Source organism: Thermobia domestica, chromosome 12 (genome assembly GCF_964235325.1).
Source record: "Thermobia domestica chromosome 12, izTheDome1.hap1.1, whole genome shotgun sequence".
NCBI lineage: Eukaryota > Metazoa > Arthropoda > Insecta > Zygentoma > Lepismatidae > Thermobia > Thermobia domestica.
In genome coordinates this window covers 138,234,842-138,258,829 of record NC_137465.1, presented here as the reverse complement: position 1 = coordinate 138,258,829, position 23,988 = coordinate 138,234,842, and positions in this window count along the sequence as shown.

The window sequence follows — 23,988 nt, the reverse complement described above, 5'->3', positions numbered from 1 at the left end:
AATGATTATGGTAAGCTTAGGTTTTGTGGGGTTTGAATGTATGTGTGCAGATGGACATGGCTACCACTAACCCAAGTTACCTTTAATAAGATCTTACACGGCCGTTCCATTATAACTTTACTAAAACTTACACGAATACTTGGCATATGCCTTCCTTCAGCTCACTCACAGAAATGACCACCCTATTGTTTGAACATGCAGATAATAAGTAATCGTAAGCAGAAGCGGACTGGGCCTCCCGGATATCCGGAAATTTCCGGGTGGGCCCTGCCGTCTGCAAAATCACTTAAGATATTCCTTGATTAGTTATAACTATTTCAAAATTCCGTTCTCCTCCACAGTGACCAGTGCTGTAACTAACGGGCACGCAGTGTTAGCTAAGGGAACGCACTAGTGAAAGGGGCCCCCTCCCAACTCATACCCTTGCTTGTTGAAAAATCAATAAGACAATAGCAAGTCTCAAAAATACCGTATTTACGCGTGTATGCCGCGCCCCCGTGTAAGCCGCGTACCCCCAATTTCTGGAACGTAAAAATTAAAAAAAAAACACTCTTGTAACCAGCGCACATCAATTTTTTGAACCACACAAATCACAGACTTTCATGTATGGTATATCGGTACTCACCAACGTAACACGGGGTACTTGAATGTTAATAGTACCTGCTTCACAGAATAACAAATCTGACTGGGTTTCAAATACCACTAGTGCCATGAATTTACAAAAGGATGCCCGAGCGCCAAAAGTGACCATAGTAAGAATTTCCAAGTACGCTGCAAGCTAGTTAATTGTCATCAGCTGCACTAGCCATTCATTGATCCCTATTGGAAACTAGTGCATGGTGGAAGACTTGGCCAATAGATGGTAGTACATGTACATCTGTCGATCATGTAGATGTAAGAGGAAAGATGAGCTGTAACTTGTCATTTTATATTAAAATTTTTCTACTCTTGTAAAATTACTCACAATATTCCAGTATTAGGTTAATAAAAACTCCCCGTGATTTTAAATGCTTGGTGGCTCAGTCAATTCTACATTTCCTCTTGTATGCCGCGCACCCTGTTTTTTGACTTCGTTTTTGTACAGAAAAGGTGCGCTGCATACACGGATAAATACGATATATTCGAAAATATAATCTCGTCCATAATTAATGTATCCAATAATATGGGAATTAACAGGGCATTATTTTGGGACAACTTCTTTTTATTGTATATATAAATACATAAAGTACACGGGAAATAGTGGACACCAATGGAAACGCACCACTCCTTTCTTGTAAATCTTTAGTTTTTAACTTACTACTTTTTACTTGTTTCCAAAACTCGGGTAGAAGGAGGTCTCTATTGCCGATGCAATCATAGTTTTTCTTACAGTTCGAGTCGATAAAGAGGAAAGGGGATAGCAAGATGGGGTTTCTGATTCGGTATACCTAACAATAGTGCAAGAATGTTGACAGGGACCCATTTGCGAATATTGCGGGGTGTTGGAATTAGAATACAAATCCGGGCTAGATTAAATAATAGATTTACAAACCAGAAAAAATTAATCTTTGATGCTTCTTGTCTTGATCATCGTTGATTTACTGATTTACTAAATGAGGATATTCCAGAAGGTGCTTTGCAGGAGATAGTTGAAAATGTTTAGTTAAGCATGAAAATTTGAAATCTAAGTTGTTGAAATTTTGCTAAAATTAAAAAAAAAAAAAAAAAAAAAACCTCCTGACACAACCCGACGTAGATGTTGCAGAATGCGACAGTTCTGCTAAGTGTAGTGTCACAGAGGGCGAAAGTGAACCTGAGGAATACATTATCTCTTTTTCAGAAGGCCAGTCTTATAAGATGTGCGACGAAAATCATCCGTGTTACTGTGTTGCTATAGGTTGCTACTAAGGTATAACATGCGTGTTTCCACTTTCCAAACACTGTTAACTGTGCACAAATATTTTATAACTCTCTCAGTAACTCAAATATTGTATGAGCAAACGGTCAATTATCTTAAATGAATTAAAACTCGTACGTTCGTCTTTGTCAAATCATATTCTGGAATCATTTATGCTTATAGCCATTGAAAGGGAAGTTTTGCAAAAAAAAATCTCTAATGATGAAATTGGGAAATCTTTTGTTTTTAGAAAAGTGCTGCTGTAAAAGTTGGTTTGATAAATGAACTTCATTACTCACGTATTTTATAAGAATTGCAAAACGCATCAAAGACATAACTGACAAATGCGTTATCACCTCTATGTAGTCAATAAGTATGAGAATTTTTACATCAAAAGTTCGTACTGTTCGTTCCGTTTTTCTTTCTTGATTTTGAGAGGGTGATTCCAAACTGCCGTTAGTAGAAAAATATTTTTGGCTGTAATGCTAATATATGGTAGCATGTTCCAATTTAATTAGTGTTTAAGAAGTAAACAACAAATTATTTATCAAACTCAGCATGGTTTATCAAAAATGTTTTAAAGCGTTTCTCTAAACTTTCTGTGTTTTCAAAATGGCACTTTCTTGTTTCTCACTTGCATAAGTGGATGATTACTCAATGTTCTTCATTATATATAATGTAAACAAATCCAGAAAGATAGATTATTATTTTACGCGATAAAATTAAGTTTATTATAATTTAAGATGGAATCGTACCATATTCAGATCTCTTTCTCTTCTCAGATTTTTTCATCAGTAGTATACCTGAAAATATTTTAGACACCATAGAGTTACTTAATAGGGATCTTTCAGCTGTTAGCAACTGGTGTCTTAAGATTGGTCTTTTACTTAATCCATTAAAATGTGTTTTCACTGTATTCAGAACATCACATGAGTTGAGCAAAGTCAACCCTGATGACCTAAAAGTAACTGTAGTGAATTCCAGTATTCCATTTTCTCCCTTTGTAAAAGATCAAGGCTTAATAATATATCAAGGGTTTAGCTGGAATAAACACATTTCTGAACAGTATATTAAAGCTAAGCGCATCTTACGACAGCTTTATAAATTAAAAGGCTATTTTTCGCAAGAAACAAGACTATATCTTGTTAACACTTTCATTTTGCCTCTGTTCGATTACTGCAATTCAATATATGGTGGCTCTCTCTCCACTCAAAATAGTAGGGCAATTCAGAAAATACAGAACTACTCTATACGCTTTTCTCTCAATTACAGAAGGTCCCAGCATATACTGCCGGTACTTAATGAAAACAATATCCTAACCATGTCCCGAAGACGATATCTCCGGTACTGTTGTTTACTATACAAAATAAATTCACATAAAACACCACCATACTTGCATCATAAATTAACATGCAGATCAGAGATTCACCGTTACAATACCGGAGGAAGTAATAAACTGCATATGCCGCAGCATTCTTTAAAAATAACAGAGAAGGCATATTCAATTTCGGCAGTAAGAATCTGGAACTCCCTACCAAAGTCAATCACTGACAAACCGTACAATTCATTTAAATCATCAGTTCAAGCATTATTATTCAGAGATCAGAGACAAAGCATTGGCTCACTTGAAAGGTTCACTACACTATGAAATTGGACAGAAATTGGTATGAAATTGGCTAGCGATATGAGTACAATATGTTTTACTTTTTTTTTTTAGTGAGTGTTTTGTTTATTCTTAGTATTATTGAATGGATCATGTTATATTGTTATTTGTATCTTGTATCTTATTTGTATCTTTTTTTTTTTTTTTTTTTTTTTTTTGTAATGATGACAAGGGTTAGGTGGAAGAGCAGCCTCCGGCTGAACCTCGCCCGCTGAAATAAAAAGCAATTCAATTCAATTCAATTCTTTCAACAAACAGTCGCTGCTTTGAAGGGACATGTACGATTCATTGCAAAGATTTTCAGACTGTAGAAAATAAAGAAAGCGAAATAATAATTGGCTATAGATACGCATACAAGGGAGTGGGGGTTTAGCCATCCCAGGCTCCATCTAAGGGTTCATTCCTAAAAGGTCAGTTCTGATTCCAGACCAACTCGGCATTCATCAAGGTCCTTAAGCATCATTCTCCGGGTGGGCCCTTGTACTCCCAGGCCGCCTCTGATCGCAAGGGCATTAATTTATGTTCAAAACAAGTGGAATTGTTCATATCCTTATCATCCAACTATAATTTTACTTTTCTCAGTGTGTAAGTTGGCAACACTTTTCCTACGTGAAAAATTGACTGCTTAGAGAATATTAAGAAAGCTCTCGCTCTGCACGTAGCTCTCCGCAACATCACCGCATCAGTGAATATTAAGAAACCACTCGCACTGCACGTACAACGCCCTCACACATATCACATTTCCAACGTTATTGAAAATTAATAAACTACTCACATTGCACGTAGAACACCATCACATGTATCACATTTATAGCGTCAGTTACACTTTTAAACAAGCAGACGAAGATTGTTCAGGAACATAACAGCTGCTACTTTGAAGATCTGAGAAGGAAGCTATTGGTTGAAATTTTGTGAAACGAAATGAAAAGCTCATGCCAATGATCAAATTATATATGTTTCAATACATTTCTAATTGTGCTTTTTTATGACTAATTTGGGGATTACAAATTAAACTGAACTCTTATTAGACATAACCATCCATGGAGTCACGAGAAAAATAACTTCATCATTCAGATACTAATCTTCGCCTATATCTCAGATACTATTGGTCATAAAGAAGAAATTCCTATAATATATTGTATGACAAGCATAATTTAACCATATACAAGCAATGTTTCCTCATAAGATTTCGGATCCATAGTAAGATAATTAGATAAGAAATAGTATATGTATATGAACACAAGTTTATAGTTACCTGTCTTAAATAGCGTATAATTGCAATATATTATCAACTTTTTCAAGTTATTGCTTTTGGAATTGCTTTCTTCTAATTATTTCTTATTATCGAATTTGCATTTGAAAATATAATTACACAAGAGTTACCTTTAATTCATGCACGACATTGAAAAAAATAAGCTATTACAAATAGTATCTAAGATAGAAGCAAAATTATATTCCAAATTTAGGATAATTTCTCTGTGCAATTCCGGACAAATATGTTTAACAACGGTTCTACTAGATTCCGTATTCACAAATTTGTAAAAAAGCATAAGTAGATTTTTCCAAGCGTGAGTCCTTCTACTATTGGTATGAGCAGTAAGTCTTAGAGATTTGAAGTTCCGCGCATATGTTTTGTAAATTAAGAAGGCAATAATAGAAACAAAAATACTACACGAATATAATTTTGTTCTTTTGACTGCACATGTACCTGTACGGATGCAGTACAATATAATTTAAACTTCTTGAACACTGTACTCCCTCGTCATAAACAACATTCATGTTATAAAATTTTACTTGTTAAAAAAATACATGATTAAGTTTTGTTTCAGTAAATCAGTTGATACAAAAGCAAATGTGATAATTGCACACCTTCTGTTTCGGCATGGTGAATCTGGGTTTGATTCCCCGCTGGAGCTTATGTGGCTCAGATTCCACATTAACTTGTAGATCTATGTCTCATATAACCTCGTTGCTCAAAGACGCTAAACCCTAATAAAGCATATCTTTTTAAAAGAAAAAAAGCTATCAAATAGAATTCAAACACTTAGAACAGGTTTTGAAATAACTGTTGGACGTAGAATATATAACTTTCTTTGTCAAGTTTGAAAGTTAGTTATCGTTTGGCATGAAAAATTTTACTTTTTTGTTTTATTGATACGAAAAGTATAGATCAGTATTTACATATAAATTGCATAGTTGATAACATTCATTTATTTCATTAAAAGTTCTTAACTTAGGAACACATAACACAAATGTGAAACTTATCATTGTAATAACTATTATATTATTAGGTATGACGGTAATCACATTTGTGTTTATGTATATTGATCGAAAAATCTGACAAATATGCTAATACATAAACGAGTTTGGTTTCAGAGTCTCTTAAATATTTTATTAAATGAAATAAGCTCATGTAAATTCCATCGTTATTTCTAGGCGACAGAAGATTAGTTTTACAAAGTAACACTAAATACAATGCAATTAAAAAAAATAAATCAGTGTTTGAGCATTGTTTTAAAAAGGGACATTTAAGGCGCTTAGTATCAAAATTCACCACATCCATTTCCCTTAGTTTCAAGTAATCTCGCAAAACGTGCAGTGAAGCTCCATATGCACGCGTACAAAGCCCCGTATTTGAACTACTTATTTAGTATGAAATATTATGCTCTTAAACAAAATTTTGTTTCCACGGAATTCCTTATTATCAACATATAACAAGCGATATTTAACTCAATTTCGGTTAAAAAATGTATTTGGCGGCTTTTGATACTACTAGGAGCCCCATTTGTTCATATTTTAGTATGTCAAAAAATGTCCTGATTGTTTCATCAATGAATAAAAATGCCTAGAATACCGCATGACAGTGGTTAATAAAGACTACCTTATGATTGTTCAAAATGCGCCTGGACATTTTGAGTAAAGTGGGTATAATCGCACAGAAATATCTTTTGAACGGTGCAAAGACACTTTACACATTACCATTTTGCGTTTAAAAGTTGCTTCTGACGGCATACTCATTGAACACATGACAAGTTTGTGTACATTTTGAATACTCTTAGGGCAGTTACTAACCATTGTTAAAATACTTTCTAGACATTTTTGCACTGATTGCATATTTCAGGGTTTTTACGAAAATGTTAAGCAATGATCAACTGTCGCTTGTTAAAAGGGTTAAACACTGATTTATTTTTCACAATGTAAGATTACTGTAACGAGATCATAATTAACGTTAATTTGGGAGAAATATGAGTGTTAGGAGGTAAGAAATTATGAAGGTTTGAGATTAAGCAAAGTTGGGAAGATCTAATTAATCTAGAGTTTGTGATTATCGTTTGTTAATTAAAGTTTATCGTCCCTTTACAGTGCCGAGGCTATGTGAGGCTTGGGCCTACAGTTTAATGTGAAATCCGAACAAACGCACTGCTCTCCCACCCGGAATTGAACCCAACACTACGTTCACACAAGACAAGCACATCCTAGGTATTAGATTAACTGGTAGGGCTAAGAGTTTAAGATTAACTGAGGTGAAGATGGTATAGGTCTAAATTAACAAGAAATTCCATGAGATTGAAGAGATAATAACACATGTTTGAGACAGAAGAACATTTAATACACAGAGAGAAGTTGAAGAATTAAAAGTTGAGATTTAGATTGTTTAAATTTATGGGGCCATTAGTTACCGTATAAGGATGAGAAGTCTAATGTATCTGTGAGCTTAAAGTTGTGTGAAAATTGTAAGAAAAATGCCCCATGTCCTTTGTGCTCCTGTAATACTTTTCATAAGTGTGTCCTAACACTGTATAGTTACGTTACAAAAAGAAAATACAATATATATTGCTAATTTACTTTTAATGGATATAAATTCTCCTAGAATTCAGGAGATATTTGGATTTATCTTGTTGAGTGGCTTTTTCTGCCAAGAACAAAAGAATGTGAGCTACTCTTAATAGTGGGCGCATTTGTCAATATATGTCTAGGCGATATGTTGAATTTCCAGGAGAAAAGCTTGATTTCACATGTCTTTCTCTCTCTTCCTCATAGTGTGCATTGTGATCTTCCTGTGATTTATGAAGTCGCTTGACAACACCATCTCCCTGAAAATCTATCCAGCAAAATGGATCTTGTGTTGGAACACTTAGTTTTTGAGGCCAACGTCTTCCGTCCTTCTGGTGGGATTTTTTTCTTTTTTTCTTTCTTTTTTCTTTCTTTCTTTCTTTCTTTTTTTTTTTTTTTACAAACAAAAGTTCTGTGGAATGTTAAAAATACTTCGTAGATATATTTTTCACTTCGTTATATGGAAATTCAAGCGACGAAAAAATGCCGCGCTGCAAAAACTGATGTAACAGAGATAAATGATTAAATTCATGTTAATGTTACCTACGGGCACATTAGAATTCAAAAAATAATACATTCATTTAGTAAATGCATTGCATTATTTTATTGCAGTTTAACATTGTACTTTAATTCTTCTTTTTCCGCGCCGTTATTTTTAAACAATACTGCAAAACCAAAGGGAATATTAAATTAAAATATGGATTTTTTGATACTAGAATTTTGTCCCAGGTTGTGTGAACTTCTTGTGTAACATGTCGTAACTGTGTTTACGTTTTCTTTTTCTTGTTGGCATGGGGAGGAGAGTAAGGGGATTCTTATCACTAGAGACCGGATGTTAGGCAAAATGCCTATTCTGTAATATTAAAGATATGATCAAAAATAACATTTTAAAGTTTATATAAGGGGTTATACCTTCGATTTAAGCTAATTTTATTTTGCCTATTTTGCCTATTTCGACCTTTACTGCCTAAATAATTGCTTTAGTGCCTAATGTTGCCTATTTTATGCATTTTCTTCAAAATAAGCCTTCATTGGGAAAAATATATAATTTATATAGAATAAATAATACATACATATACGTATATTAGGTGTTTGTAAACACAAGCACATGGTACGTTACAATACATACACAGGGTGAACTTCAAAGATGTGCACATCCGAGGTGATTAATGCTATCAAAAAAAGACAAAAAAAGTTCTCTTGTAGTTTGTTGAATTCCGTGTCGTGTGCGAGTGATAGTGATGCCAACTTGGAATTGAAAATCGAATCTTGACAATTGGAATGGAACAGACAGATGTAAACATACGTTGGGAGGTTATTCGTGACATGAAAAGAAGACAAAAAGTCCTGTTGCATGTGGAATTCTGCGTCGTGTACGAGTGACAGGGGTGCCAACTTGGAATCGAAAATCGAATCCTGACAATTGGATCGGAACAGATAGATGTGCGCATACGTTGGGAAGTGATTCGTGACGTGAAAAGAAGACAAAAGGTCCTCTTGAATGTCACGAATCACCTCCCAAAGTACGTGCACACTTTTATGTCTCGCGCCAATTGTCAGGATTCGATTTTCGATTCCAAGTTGGCCCCCCTGTCACTCTTATACGACGGAGAATTCCATAACATGCAAGAGGACTTTTTGTATTCTTTTGATGTCACGAATCACCTCACGAAGTATGTGCACATCTTCCAGGTTCACTCAGTATATATGGAATCCATAACTAGCTTCGTTTTTATATACACAATAAAAGAAGATATTGAAAAAGAAGTATGTTTCTATATTCTTTGAGCATTATTTATGACTTGAATCTATTTTTTAATGGTATTGAGTATTTATCTTCATTATTTCGAGCTACATTTTAGTGCCTATTTTACTGCCTATTTTTTAAATTTTTAGTGCCTATTTGCCTGCTTATTTTCTAGGTTTTTAGTGCCTAAACATCCGGTCTCTACTTATCACATTCTGATTCTATCTATCATTCCTTATTTTCAGGGGTAAAAGTGAGGGAAAAGCGGGGGACGCCATCCTCCCACCTCGAAAACATATGTACGAGGGCGTCTCCCCAGTTTCTAAAAAAAAAAAAGATATGCAGGAGACGGCGTGACGTCATGACGCTACCTACCGTCCTCCTACCTTTTCGGATCCACTTTTACCGCTGCTTATTATTCCAAGTGCATGACGTTAAACTGAGAATTTCACGCCGTGTTATACTTTGATGAATATAGCTCCCTATAATAAGGGAACTGTGAAAAAGAATGCTAGGGATTTTGGCTATATCATGATTACAATATGATTTTATAATACCAACATATTGTACCAGTAGAACCATAGAAAATTCAGGGGAGTTGCGGTGGCACTCTTCTATTAGAGCGCTCACCCTTGGTGCATGGGGTCTTTTGTTTGATCTCAGATCCCGCCGAATAAACTTAGTAGCGGCCAAAGAGCGTGCGTGATGATTTTCTCTGAGTCCTCCTGTTTACTACCACTTCATTCAAAAATTATCCTCCATATCATTATTGCCGTCTGTCTTAGTCTCGTAGCATAATCGTGGGATATTGAATCTCTGCTAACTTCTAGTAAGTTATATTGTTCCTATTCAAGGAACTTAAAAAGTTCGTTACTGAATTCTCTATGTCTGTGTGTGTGTGTCTGATATTTGTGAATTTTTCAATTTTGAGCCCTCCATTCAACAGAGCATCAAAAACTATCTCAAAGAAGTTATTAAATTTTTCGCGTCACCGTTCCCGTTCCCGTTCCCGAAATATTGGCCAAAAAGTTCCGATTTCGGAAGATTAAAGGGCCATATATTGGGAACCGTTAGTCATAGAGAGATGATATTTTTGTTGATCAATACCTAAGAGGATGATGAACATTTTGGTACCAAATAGTAATCGTTAGCCACTGGCCAAAGTAATGGCCAGTTGGACAGTGGGCATCGATTACTATTTGGTAGTAAGATGTTCATCCTCGTCTTATGTATGTTAGGTACTAAAATGTTCATCATCATTCACCAACACCATCTCTCTATGACTTACCATTTCCGAGATATTGGCCGATTTTGGGAGATTTAAGGAACTATATCTCGGGAAATTTTGGAAATTTCGGAAATCATGGAAATTTCGGAAATCATGGAAATTTCGGAAATCTCCCGAAATCGGCTAATATCTCGGGAATGGTAAGTCATAGAGAGATTATATTGGTGTTGGTGAATGATGATGAACATTTTAGTATCTAACATACATAAGAGGAGGATGAACATTTTGGTACCAAATAGTAATCGATGCCCACTGTCCAACTGGCCACTGCTTTGGTCAGTGGCAACCGATTACTATTTCTCTGATCTCTCACTGATCTCTCGTAGGTCATAGAGAGATTATATTTGTGTTGATTAATACGTAAGAAGTAGTGATGAGCAAATGCAAGACCAAGACCAAGACCGGGGTGGTCTTGGTCTTGGTCTTGGTCTTGCACATCCAGTCTCGGTCTTGGTCTTGCACTGGAACCCTCGGTCTTGGTCTTGGTCTTGGTCTTGCACACCTAGTCTTGGTCTTGGTCTTGGTCTTGCATGCAAGAGTCTTGCAAGTCTTGCATTTAAGAAATCTCAAGCTTTTCATAGGTAAATTTTACTCTGGATATAAGGGATAATAAACTCTACAATGCTCCAATAGTAACGGAAATACAATGTATGTTTCTAAATGTAATATAGTTTAACTTCGTGTAAGTATGATGATAGTGTACAACATAAGGATGACCTTTACATTTTTTAATGGGTGCCCACGCTTCTCTACTTATAAGATATGCCTAAATCACAACGTTTCCTAATCTGTTTATATGTTTTAACAGATCCAACAATAAACTGGTTCCCAAACTGGGGAGGCTACCCCTGATCCCAACTGGGGAGGCTACCCCTGAGACGCATGAAAGAAAATCAAGACGGCGCAGATTATTGAAATACCATGAATTGCAAAATTATGTTTACACTCTAAAGGCGTCAGATTTTTCTTTTCAACCACGATTAGCTAATCCTTGTATTAAACAAACTTCCAATTAAATATTAAGATTTCGTTTTACTGATTCTAATATGTACTCTATGGAGCAGAAACATTGACATTACGCAAAAGCGATGAAAAAATTGCAGGCTTTCAAAACATGGGCGTAGAGAAAAAAGGAGAGAATTAGCTGTGTTGAACGGAAAACGAATGAGAAGGTGTTAAAAATATTAGCAATAGGGGAAAAGAAGAAGAATTTTAGATATTGTTAAGAGGAGGAAGAGGAACTGGTTAGGATATTGTCTGAGGAGGAAGAAGAACTTTTTAGGATATTAGCTGCGGAGGAACTGTATTATGAGGGACGTGCTAGAGGGTATTGTGGAAGGAAAGAGAGGGAGGGAGCGAAGGAGACTAGTTGAAGGAAGGTATTAAAACAGAAATTGCTACGTCAAGACGAAGAGACTAGCTGAGGACCATCGAACGTCGAACCTTCTCAGTCGCAGCAAGTAACCTGCCAATAATGGCAGAATAGCTATTATGATGATGATCATATGTTTAGCAATATTGACCAAAAAAAAAGGGGGGGAGAAAATAAAAATAATAATTATTATTGTCAAACCTCTTATTATTTTTTTGGAATAATTTGAGTGAAAACTGAAAACGACTCAACTGTCTATGTCTTTTGTGTAAACTCAATTTATACAAATATACCTACTTTTGACCTGTATTAGAAATACAAAATAATGGCATCAAACTCCAAGTTATTTGAAGTCTCACTTGTGAATATGGATTACTAGCATCAATTACCCACTTCGTTGGGTTAAACTAAAATAATAATAATAATAATAATAATAATAATAATAATAATAATAATAATAATAATAATAATAATAATAATAATAATAATAATATATTTCATTAGTCAGTCACTTTTTACTGTTAGTAAAGCGCTCTCTGATATCGGTCATTATCGATTATTTTTATATTTCTCTCCCATCCTCCTCATCAAGTTGCGGGGCTGAATTTTGATTTAAACGGCATCAGAAGTGTCACTCTTCGTCTCAGAGGCCCCGAAAACTATGGATTCGTCACTAATATCGGTCATTTTCAATAAACTTATATATCTCCTCCTCCCTCATGTTGCGATTCACGGCATCGGAAGTTCACTGTTCATCGCAGTGACCTCGAAAATCATGAGTACGACATTGATAATGGTCATTTTTGATAATTTTTATATGTCTCGTTCCTCCCCGAAGTTGCGGTGCTGAATTTGCATTTAAACGGGATCGGAAGTATCACTATTCATCTTAGCTACGCCGAAAACTATGGATTCGACACTAATATTTGGTCATTTTTGATCATTATTATGTACCTCCCTCTCCCCCAAGTTACGAGGCTGAATTTCGTTGTAAACGGCATCGGAAGTCTCAGTATTCAACTCAGCGACCTCGAGAACTGGATTCGATACTAATATTCGTCATTATCGATCTTTTTTATATCTCTTCCCTTCCCTCCGCCAAGCTACGGTTCTGAATTTGGATTTAAACAGCATCGGAAGTACCACTGTTTATAGATCTCAGCGACCCCCAAAACTATAGATTCCATTTTAATATCGGTAATTTTTTATCATTTTAAAATATATTTTCTCTCCCCCTCCCCTAAACTGCACTGTCAAAGTGATATGACAGAAACCATCTCAGGTCCGATGCTCATCTATGTTGAAAATGAGATCGAGTTCGGTCGGGTGATTCAAGCAGTGGTGCCCACCCCCCCCTAATGTCCATGACGCACCCCCCTCAATTGCCTATCCGTAGGTGTTCTTCCATGAAAAAAAAATATTTTCGATTAATTTTTACATCCTCTCAAACATATTTATATAGATTTTTAACCCCCCCAAATATTTCAATGACGCAGTTTGCGTCATAGCCCTCCCTTGTGGGCACCCCTGATTCAAGAGTTATTAAATTTTATTTATTTTTGTACATTTTCCAACCCCTCCCCCTCCCTAACTTCTACCGTCAAAGTGATTTGATAAAAACTACCCCAAGTCCGAACCTTATCTATGTTGAAAATTTGATTGAGATCGATCGGCTGGTTCAAGAGTGATGAAGTCACAAAGACAGTCACTTATATTTTTATTTTTTTACATATATCTTCCTCCACCCCTCCCCTATTTTGCACCGTCAAATTAACATAATAAAAATCGCTCCAGGACTGAACTTTATCTATGTTGAAAATTTGATCAAGATCGGTCGGATGTTTCAAAAGTTACTAAGTTTTATTTTTTATATATACCTTATATATACCTTTTTATATAATACTACAATTCTCTTTAGTTTTGGAAGAAGAACACCACTAACATGCTTTGAAATGAAACGAAGTATCTAGTTTAACGTCCCACAATTATTCACCAAGGCTAAGGGAGAAGGTTATGATGAGGAATAACTGAAAGGGTGGAATGAAGAAAGTAGGAGGAAATGGAAAAACTCCGAGAAAATCCACGTACACAGTGTTTGTCCGCCCAAAAAGCTCACATGGCAGAAGATGACACGTGTGTGGCTTGAAAAAAAAGTAATATCTACAGAAAACGCGAACAACCAATTCAAAAAACGACATACTGTAGCTATATGCTACAGGGGCAGATCAACTTACACGAATTGCATAAACTACTGGGAACACATCCACTCCAGCAGCAATTTTACTGAAGCCAAGAAATCCATCTCCTTCCTTTTACATTATATAAAAAAAATCAAGTAGTGCCGGTACTTGTGCAAGACTCTTGCGCAAGAGTCTTGGTCTTGGTCTCGGTCTTGCAGGTATGGTCTTGGTCTTGGTCTTGGTCTTGGTCTTGCACCCCTTGGTCTTGGTCTTGGTCTTGCATTGGGATTCCTGGTCTTGGTCTTGGTCTTGCATGCAAGACTCTTGCAAAAACTGCAAGACCAAGACTCTTGCGCTCATCACTAGTAAGAAGATGATGAACATTTTGGTACCATTTTCAGTATATATACAGTGATAAAAAGCTCAATATTCTTAATTGAATAGATCCTTTAATACCCAGGTTCCAAATATATAAATGTGTTATCTATTGAATTTAATCAAATAAATTTAATATACAATTTCATATAAATTCCGAAAATTATCTTCGAACTTAAAAAGTAAGTTACTGAATTATCTATGTCTGTGTATGTATGTGTCTTTTATTTGCGAATTTTTCAATCGTGAGCCCTTCATTCGATAAAGCATTAAAAACTATCTCAAAAAATTGACGGGATTTTTCCCATCATCCTTACCGTTCTCGAGATATTGGTCAATACAGTTCCGATTTCAGGAGATTTAAGGAGCTGAATCTCGGTAGCTCTCCAGTTTGAGCATGTGTCCTTGTAAAACAATATATCGTAGAACATGTAAACAAAACTCTTAAACAAAACATGTCGAAAAATATTAGCACTCAAGGAAATTATAAATGAATAGCTATATTTACAAGAATTGTTTAATGAGTATAATAATCAAGTGCATAGAAAAATTGATATAAAGACTGTAGAAGTTAATAAGAAACAATAATTCTTTTTAAGTTAGTTCTGGCAATGCTCTTGGAGCATTCTGAACTGGTTTAATATTGTTACAGTTAAGTGCTGTATACTTACAACTATTATCATGTCTATATTAGCAATATTACAACTGATGTTAGACAAACGAAAACATTAATAGAATTAATAGTTAGTTTCATAAACAATAATACGAGAAGTAAACAGGGAATTTTGCAATACCTCAAGCCTTTGACTTAAGGTTTCTTTTTCAGCTGAAATTTCTTCTTGCTTGTACAGGGTTTCTGTAGTAAGCGTTAAATAAATGCAATATTTACCTAAGTCTACTAGAAATATCTCTCATCCTAGTAGAAAGTAACTCACACATTTACCAGTGGAGATTGCAGAGTAATGATAAATTCTATCCTGCAAAACGCATAAATAAAATAAAATAAAGTAAAATAAATAAAAATAGCTTTGCATATGCAACTACAATAGGAGTTGTGTTTCTTTTCAGAAACTTATAAGAAACGCAAGACAATTTTGCAATATATAAAGAGCTGGCTATTATCAATTTTGAAATCGACCTTAAATAAAAAACATATTGTTTAGTTTAATGTGTATTTCAGCACGAGCAATTTAATGTTAATTAAACTTACGTTTTACCTCTGAGGCACTCTCAATTCATACAGTTTTCTGTATATCTATTGCTTAATTTTATCTAAGAATAACTTTTTGAAACTATTAGCAGTTGATGGGAATAATCTGAATAACTTTCTTTGTATTTCTGCAATACGGAAGATAATTACAAGATTATATGTTATAATTATATAAGCTTTGCTAAATAGGTTGGAGCGAAGCTGTTAAATTCCCGTAAAGTTTGTATATTATCCATTCCATCTAAGCTTGTAGCTAATCAAAGCAAAGTCCTCCTTTCTGCCATTACTAAATGGAAGAGCATGTTACTAACCTTGTCAGATGAGAAATTCTTTATAAGATATATTATTATCTAAAATCTAAATTTCCATCCCAATTTACTCGCAAGTGCTGTCGAGAAGGCGTTGTTTTGCTGTTGTTCGTTTGCTTTTGAATCAACTCCCATCATTAAACAATAACTATATTTCATTTTCGTCGCTAAAAGATTTATTCATTATTACTATTAATAATAATAATAATAATAATAATAATAATAATAATAATAATAATAATAATAATAATAATAATAATAATAATAATAATAATAATAATGAATAAATCTTTTAGCGACGAAAATTAAATATAGTTATTGTTAATAATACTAAATGAACGTTTGAATACTGCAAGTCCCTTTTAATTTTCAACCATATGATTTCATGATGGTCCAACATTTCACAGCCCCAAACTGTTAAACAAATGGTGAGTTAAACTTACAATTACGGAAATAAAATATGTATTATTTATCTCACTATTACAGATTCGTGTAGTAAAATGCAGCTGTAAGTGTTATTATAAAAGTTATTTATTTGTACATGTTTAAATGTACACATTCTAAACCTCTGGGGCTGATAACGGTAAGAGAAACGCCAACTTTTACGTTTATCAGACCTCAAGCAAGAGCATTGTAATGAAAAAGTTTGTTCTCATCACATGTCAAGTTAAATGGAATAAATTCTAGTTCCTAAGTTGTCTTCATACATCTTTATTATGAATATTCCAGTCATCAAGTGAAAAGTTTTCGTTAGTTCCATTTCTGTATTAGAAACTTTCACAAATAACTAAGTAAAAGAAAGTTTTAAAGTATACTTTAACTTAAATGGAAGCTCATAAATCGAACTTGAAGTCCGTTAAGGTAGGTTCGCAAGAGAAAAGGTATTTTGTAAACTACTCTAAATATGTTTGTGTTAACAAACAAGCTTTTGTTCGTACGTAAATAGCCTCAAAACTTCAACGGCCTGTGTTCGTTTTATTAACAGCAAGGACAAGATTGATTTTTTTGAACCTCTTTTGATATATTTTTGTTGTTCCTGTCGTACGAGGAAACCTTAAAATGTGTTTTATATTTTTTAAAGAAGCTGAAATTAAAAATAGTAATAAGATATGATATTAAAGCATATATTTTCCTTTTTAATAAACCTAATGTAATCTAAAAAAGCAAACAAATAAATCTTGAAAATTCTATATACTTTTACATACAACAGAAAAGAAGCCCTACAATTTGTAAATTAAAATTATTACGAACATTGTAAAGGTTTGTGGTTAGAGGGAATAATTCGGCGTTTTCTGTTTTTATTCTGAATTTATTTAACCCTTTATTTGACACTGTTCCTCTCAAGCAACATCGCATTCTATTGCGTTATCCGCACGAATTATAACTGCATTGATAATTTCATTGACATTATTGTCTTCATACAATATTCATATACAAGATTTGCAGTCGCTTGTTTAGATATTTCTCATCTTCGTCAATAGGGGACAGTCAAATTTAATATTGTAGAAGCTCTATCTCCAATATTCTGCCAAAGTTCTCCTTTTTTAATTTGTAGTTTCTTGCTCTGTAGCAAAAAAATTCAACGAAACTGCTGCTAATTACTGAGAGTATTCTTATTATATTTGACCATAATAGGACCATGCTGCTCAATAGCTACACATAAGAAATATTTTATGGCAATGTTGCTTTGAAATAATCCACCTGTATCTTGTAGCCAAAGTTCAAAAATACTTTCAAAATTTCGAAATTATGATCAGGAAGACATGGTTCAACCATGAAAGCAAACTAAATATTTTAATGGTAATGCTATCAATGCTTGTAAATTAAAGGGTTAAACATGGTTTCTAGTTATATAAAACTAGCTGTAGATTATGTTTAAGTTGAGGTATAACTATGAAGTTGTAGATTTCATTAAGTTAATGTGTAATTATTCTATTTGGGCATATGTGGCATTGCACTTGTGAATTTCCAATTCTAAAATTCAACATTTGACAACACCAAATTACAATATCAAATACATATTTTAGTAGGTTTTAGTTTCTATTTTGCCTTAATTAACTTACTGGCTGTCGCAAGAAGGTTATTTTAAAGTAATGTATATAACTATTAGGAATGTATGTGTATTACCAACTGAAGATAATTGACAAACTCTCTTAGTTAACAGTGTACTTTTGCACATACCATGCATAAAGCAATCGTTAATCTGTTCCAGCAAAGTAAAAGATTTTAGTTACTATTGGTAATGAATGAGAGAATGTACCAAATTTCACAGAAGTAAATCCCCACGTTAAGCGGGTTTGCATATCCAAGCTCTTAACTATGAAAACATTTACGATCACTCCAACCCCAATCATTTCACAGATTCAACCTTTTGCATATAAGTTATTACGACGTAAAATTGAATGTAGTTTATACCAAAAAGACTTTTATGCATTGCAAGACCTGTAACGCCCAAATATTCACCACAAACTTATAGTCGTATCGACATAAACAAAAAAGTATGGAGCAGGAAACCCTTTACACAAAAGTCTAAAGAAGCTCAGTGAAGACGTACGAACTGGTCGAGCGGTTTGGGTCAATAGTCTGTCAATCATAAGTTTGTGTGTTTAAACCCTGTGGGAAGTATTTGTTTTGTTTCTTTCTTTTCTTACAAGCGTGTTCCTACTTTTATCAGAGGACTGAGAGCATTTCTTTGAATAAATCTTTGGCAACTACTTTTCTCTCCATAGCTGAAAACATAATATTAAGTATGTTCAATACTTCCTTTGTTATCCTTTAATTTGTAATGAAAAAATAATTATAAGCATTGATGATTTCAGAAGATTCTCCCCGGGTAATGGTCAATATATGAATGAGAGAAAACTGATAGAACATTATTAGTCCACTTTGAAATATGATCGAAGATATGGCAAGGTGAAAAATTACGTCGACAGGGTCTCAAATTCCCCCACAGGTTATGCCCTGAAATCATCACTGTTTGAAAGATTTTCTTAACAAGTACCTAGGTAGAATATTAAAGATATTTCTCGTTATACGTTTTGAAATTACAAAATCATAATTTTATAGAAAATTATAATACGATAAGCATAAAGATTTACAGAACTAATGAAGTAAATATTCTTGTGTAAGTTATCGATTTCTGAAAGTATTTGAGAACAGGATCCTGAGAAGAATATTCGGACCCAAGAGGAACGAAAATGGGGAATGGCGGAAGCTTCATAACGAGGAACTACATAGTTTATACGGTTTACCCAACATTGTTAGGGTCGTCAAGTCTAGGAGGCTTAGGTGGGCAGGTCATGTAGCTAGAATGGAAGAAAGTAGAAACGCTTTCAAAGTCTTGACTGGTAGACCTATAGGAAAACGACCATTAGGAAGACCTAAGCGCAGATGGGAGGACAATATTAAGATGGATCTCGCAGAGATAGGAATACAAAGTGGAAACTGGATGCAATTAGCTAAGGATAGAAGTCAGTGGAGAGCTTTTGTGAACGCGGCACTGAACCTCCGGGTTCCATAGGCCATAGAGTTAGTTAGTTAGTTAGTTAGTTATCGATTTCTAATCGGATTAAAACTAGAATATTCGTTTGCATCACACTTTAAAGTAAATCCTCTCTATATATAATTCTTACTGGAAAGCATGTTTAATTCCAATTACTTAATCAATATTTTTAATAATATATTTTTATTGTAATATTTTTACTATTCAATGTCGTATACACTTCATTTCCCAAATCAAAACCTCGCAGATGTATAGTGGGCTAGTGAATATTACGAAATAAATTATCATTTAATTTACTTAAATACTGCTTCGCCTCATTTGAAACTTTGATCTTTAACTAATAATAATAATAATAATAATAATAATAATAATAATAATAATAAAATCATAGCCATATCTTATAAGAATTTCAGGCTTACTCAATAAATGGTGGCTATTCAAAGTTCTAGTTATTGGAATCCGATAGAAACACAAACAAAAACTTCGAGAACGGGTAAAAGAAAAATGTTACTTTGGTGGGACTGGAACTAACCTTTAAGAGTTCCTTACAATTTACAGACAAATGCCTTAGACATTTTGTTTCTTTTTTTAAGTTAACTGATTCACTGAACTATCTGAGTAACTTGTCTCTCTTTTCTACTCTGTTATACATGTTTTACAATCATTTTCTTTAAGCTTGAACAACAGGAACACGAATACAAAAGCATCTAGAACAGTTAAAATTCCAAAGGTCCTCCCGTACACGAAAGTCACATGTGCTAGCCACTAGACCAGCAATAAGAATGAATAAAATGTGTTTTGAAGTGTCTGAAGTTTATGCCTATTTCTCCCTTATGTAATATGTCTATTGATATTTTTGTTTACCGTATTCGTTACTTCGAGGGATATGTTATTCATATAGGTTCTATTACGTATTCGTCCATAAATATATAAATTATCAGAATTATTCATGATCTTTCATGGAAATTCACTGTTGCATGTACAGTAGACACACAGTGTAATTATAAGGTGAATTCAACAGAGATTAGTATTTAGCCGACATTATTTAATAGCTATGTAGAGAGCGAAAACGAGTCTACTAAATGAAGATGGAATTTCGGTAGGAGTTAAAATGATGAGGTGTATACGGTTTGGGGTTGATATGGTTGTTGTTGCAGAATCTAAAAAGAAAATTAATAAGATGTACAAAACTTGAGAAAGACTTCTGAAGAATATGGGATGAAAATAAATGTTAGAAAGATAAAATCCATGGTGATTGAAACGAAGCGATCGGAGTCAAATATAGAAGTAGGAGCGGGAGAAAACAACAAATGACTATTTTTCGATATCTGAGTAGTATTATTAGTGATGGTATGACATGCGAACGTAAAATAACCACGAGAATAGAAATGGTTAAAAAAACCTTTAGGATGAAGAAAATACTATTTTCTGGGACCTTAAATAGAATTGAAAAAGACCCATAAAATGCTTCGTGTACTGTATTTTACTGTATTCATAGGGCAGAAACATGAACATTACCCAAAAATCATAAGAAAGAATTGAAGGCTTTCAAATGTGTGCGTGGAGAAGAAATGAGATAAATAGTTGGGTCGACAGGAAAACTAATAAGAGGGTTTTAGAAATATAGGAGAAAAATATTACTAAGAAGAGGAAGATAAGCTGGTTGGGATACAGTTAAGAAGGAACTGTATCATGAGGGATTACTGCAGGGTATGGTGGCAGGAAAGAGAGGTAGGGGACGAATTAGACTATATATAAACAGAATTAGGCTATTGGCGATATCAAAACAGTAAACTCGTAGGTGAAGATGGAAAGGTTAACAGAAGATCGTGGAGCATGGCAGTGACACGCTGCTAATGGCGGAATACTTCCGATATAATGATGCTGATGATGCACAGTAGAAACAGAAAGATCCACTTTACTGTCATTGCTAATACGAATCACAATGCAAATTTCTATAGGCTGTCAAAATGCCTTGCCTCAAAGGCTGTAGAGAACTATCTGTTACTATGCGAGGAGAAATCATAGGTCGAGTAACTATGGGACAAACTGCCATTCAGGTAGCTAGGGGTATGGGCTGACAAGAAAACAGTGAAGAAATTGATTTAGTGGTATGAAGAAAGTGGTGAATATGTCACATTTCGGCCAATAAGTGAAAGACCAATAATAATAATAATAATAATAATAATAATAATAATAATAATAATAATAATAATAATAATAATAATAATAATAATAATAATAATCTCATGTATTTATATTTATTTCCAGCAAGACTTTAGCATACTCTCCAATGCAGTATTATTTTTTTAAAATTGATATTATAAAATTACCAAGCTAAATTTTAAAGAGGCATTATGAGTGGTGCTTTATTTATTTATTTCACAATTCATTTCTGCCAGTAGCTTTCGCTCCCTTACTTCCTCTTCATGCTTAACCAGGAGGAAGCTGCGCGTCCTCAGGTTGGGAACCACTGCTTTTATTAAGGAATTCTTACAGCATGTTAGAAATTTGCATTCGGACAAGTATCAGTAAACTGCATTCTCCTGTTTCTACTGCGCATGCACCAGTGAATTTCCATGGAAGATCATGAATAATTCTGAAAATTTATCTAATATTTATGGACGGATAAGTAATAGAGCCTATATCAATAGCATACACCATTCCTCGAAGTAACGAATACGGTAAACATTAAAAAATCAATAGACATATTACATCAGGGTGAAATAGGTATAAACTTCAGTCACTACAAAATATATTTCGTTTGCTCTTACCTCTGATCTAGCGGGTAGCACGTGTACCTTTGGTGTTACTCAGATACATTCGGTGAATCAGTTAACTTAAAGAAAAGAAATAAAGTGTCTAAGGCATTTGTCTGTAAATTGTAAGGAACTCTTAAAGGTTAGTTCCAGTCCCACCAAAGTAACAATTTTCTTTTATCTGTTTTCGAAGTTTCTGATTGTATTTCTATCGGATTCCAATAACTAGAACTTTGAATAGAGACCACGTTGAATTCATATATTGAGTAATCCTGAAATTCTTATAAGATATGGCTATGATTTTATTATCATTATGTTTGTTATCAAAACAACACCGACAACGTTTGGGAGGTGATTCCTGACACCAAGATAAGACGGAAAGTATAGACCAACCTGTTTGCACAAATGTTTCCTTTTGGAGATATAGGCCGAAAACATGAAAAAATGAACTTTAAAGGTCCATAGCTCCAATACTATGGGACCTACCGTAGTTGGGTCAAGACTTCACTTAGGAACTAGTATATACTCTATCCAAATATCCATGTTTCAGAATTCTGAGGTACTTCCGCAACAGTTTTTATAGAAATAGTTGGCGAGTACTTCAAATTAAATACCTGTATCGAAACTCTCTCTATAAAAATTGTTTCATGAATACCTTAAGATTCTGAAACATGTATTTTTGAATAGCACACATACTAGTTCCTAAGTGAAGTCTTTACTCAACTACGGTAGACCCCATAGTTTTGAAACTATGGGCATTTAAAGTTCTTTTTTTTTCATTCATTTTTTTCATATTTTCGGCAGCCTATATCTCCGAAAGCAAGTATTTGTGCACCCAGGTTGGCCTATACTTTTTTGTCTTATCTTGGCGTCAGGAATCACCTGACAAACGTTGTCGGTGTTGTTTCGAAATACCCTGTATATTCTTGGCTAACCAAGTGGAGAAAGTCGTATATCTCTATCTATTACTATTTCTGGTATAGAGATATCATTGTGAGAAACGAAAATCGTTAATTTCTACCAGTTTCGGATTGAGAATCGACTCCAAAAAGAAAGAATTCGTATCCTAATATTTGACAATCCGCATGGCCATGTAGATCTTGCATTTTTTTTCACGAACATACAGATAGACGGACGGATATGATAACTATATAAACGAATTTTGCTAAACCGAACTCCTTAATAAATGCGCACGTTTTCCAGCGTTTCTGAAAATTTCCGTTAAAAGAAGGGGTGCATTTTATTTTTGCTCCACATTGAAAGAGACGTTGTCTGGTGTTTGTGATCGCATCAAGGAAAATCGGTTGTACAGTTTGAAATTAATTTTCAAACAAAATACCTACCTCGATCTAAGCGTTTTGACGTTACTTTGCTTCGCTGTTGTATCCTAATGGGAATATGTGAAGATCAAAAATTTATACGGAAAATAGAGTATTTGAAGATTCCCTAAAGTTAGGACCATAATCTTCGGTGCATATATATAAATATGTGTCCCAACGTTTGTGAAATTTCCCGTTTTAGGGAGGGGAAGATGAATAATTTCTATATTTGTTGTTGTCACATTGTTCAAATAGACGTCATCTCCTGTATGTTATCATATCGCGGGAAAACGATCCCACTACTTGAAATGATTGATGTTATTTGGTTTTGAATTTAGCGTCCTGTTCATTATCGAGGCTATATGAGACGTGGGCCTACAGTTTAGCGTGGAATCTGAAAATCATGAGATCTTTCTGAGAATCGAACCCAGTTGCCCCACGCCAAAGTCGCGTACGTTAGCCGATTATCAACAAGGGAGGTCAGCCATTTGAAATTATCTTTGGAACTATCTGAATAGGTGTCTCAAGCTGGATATTTGTTACGCTAGTTTGATT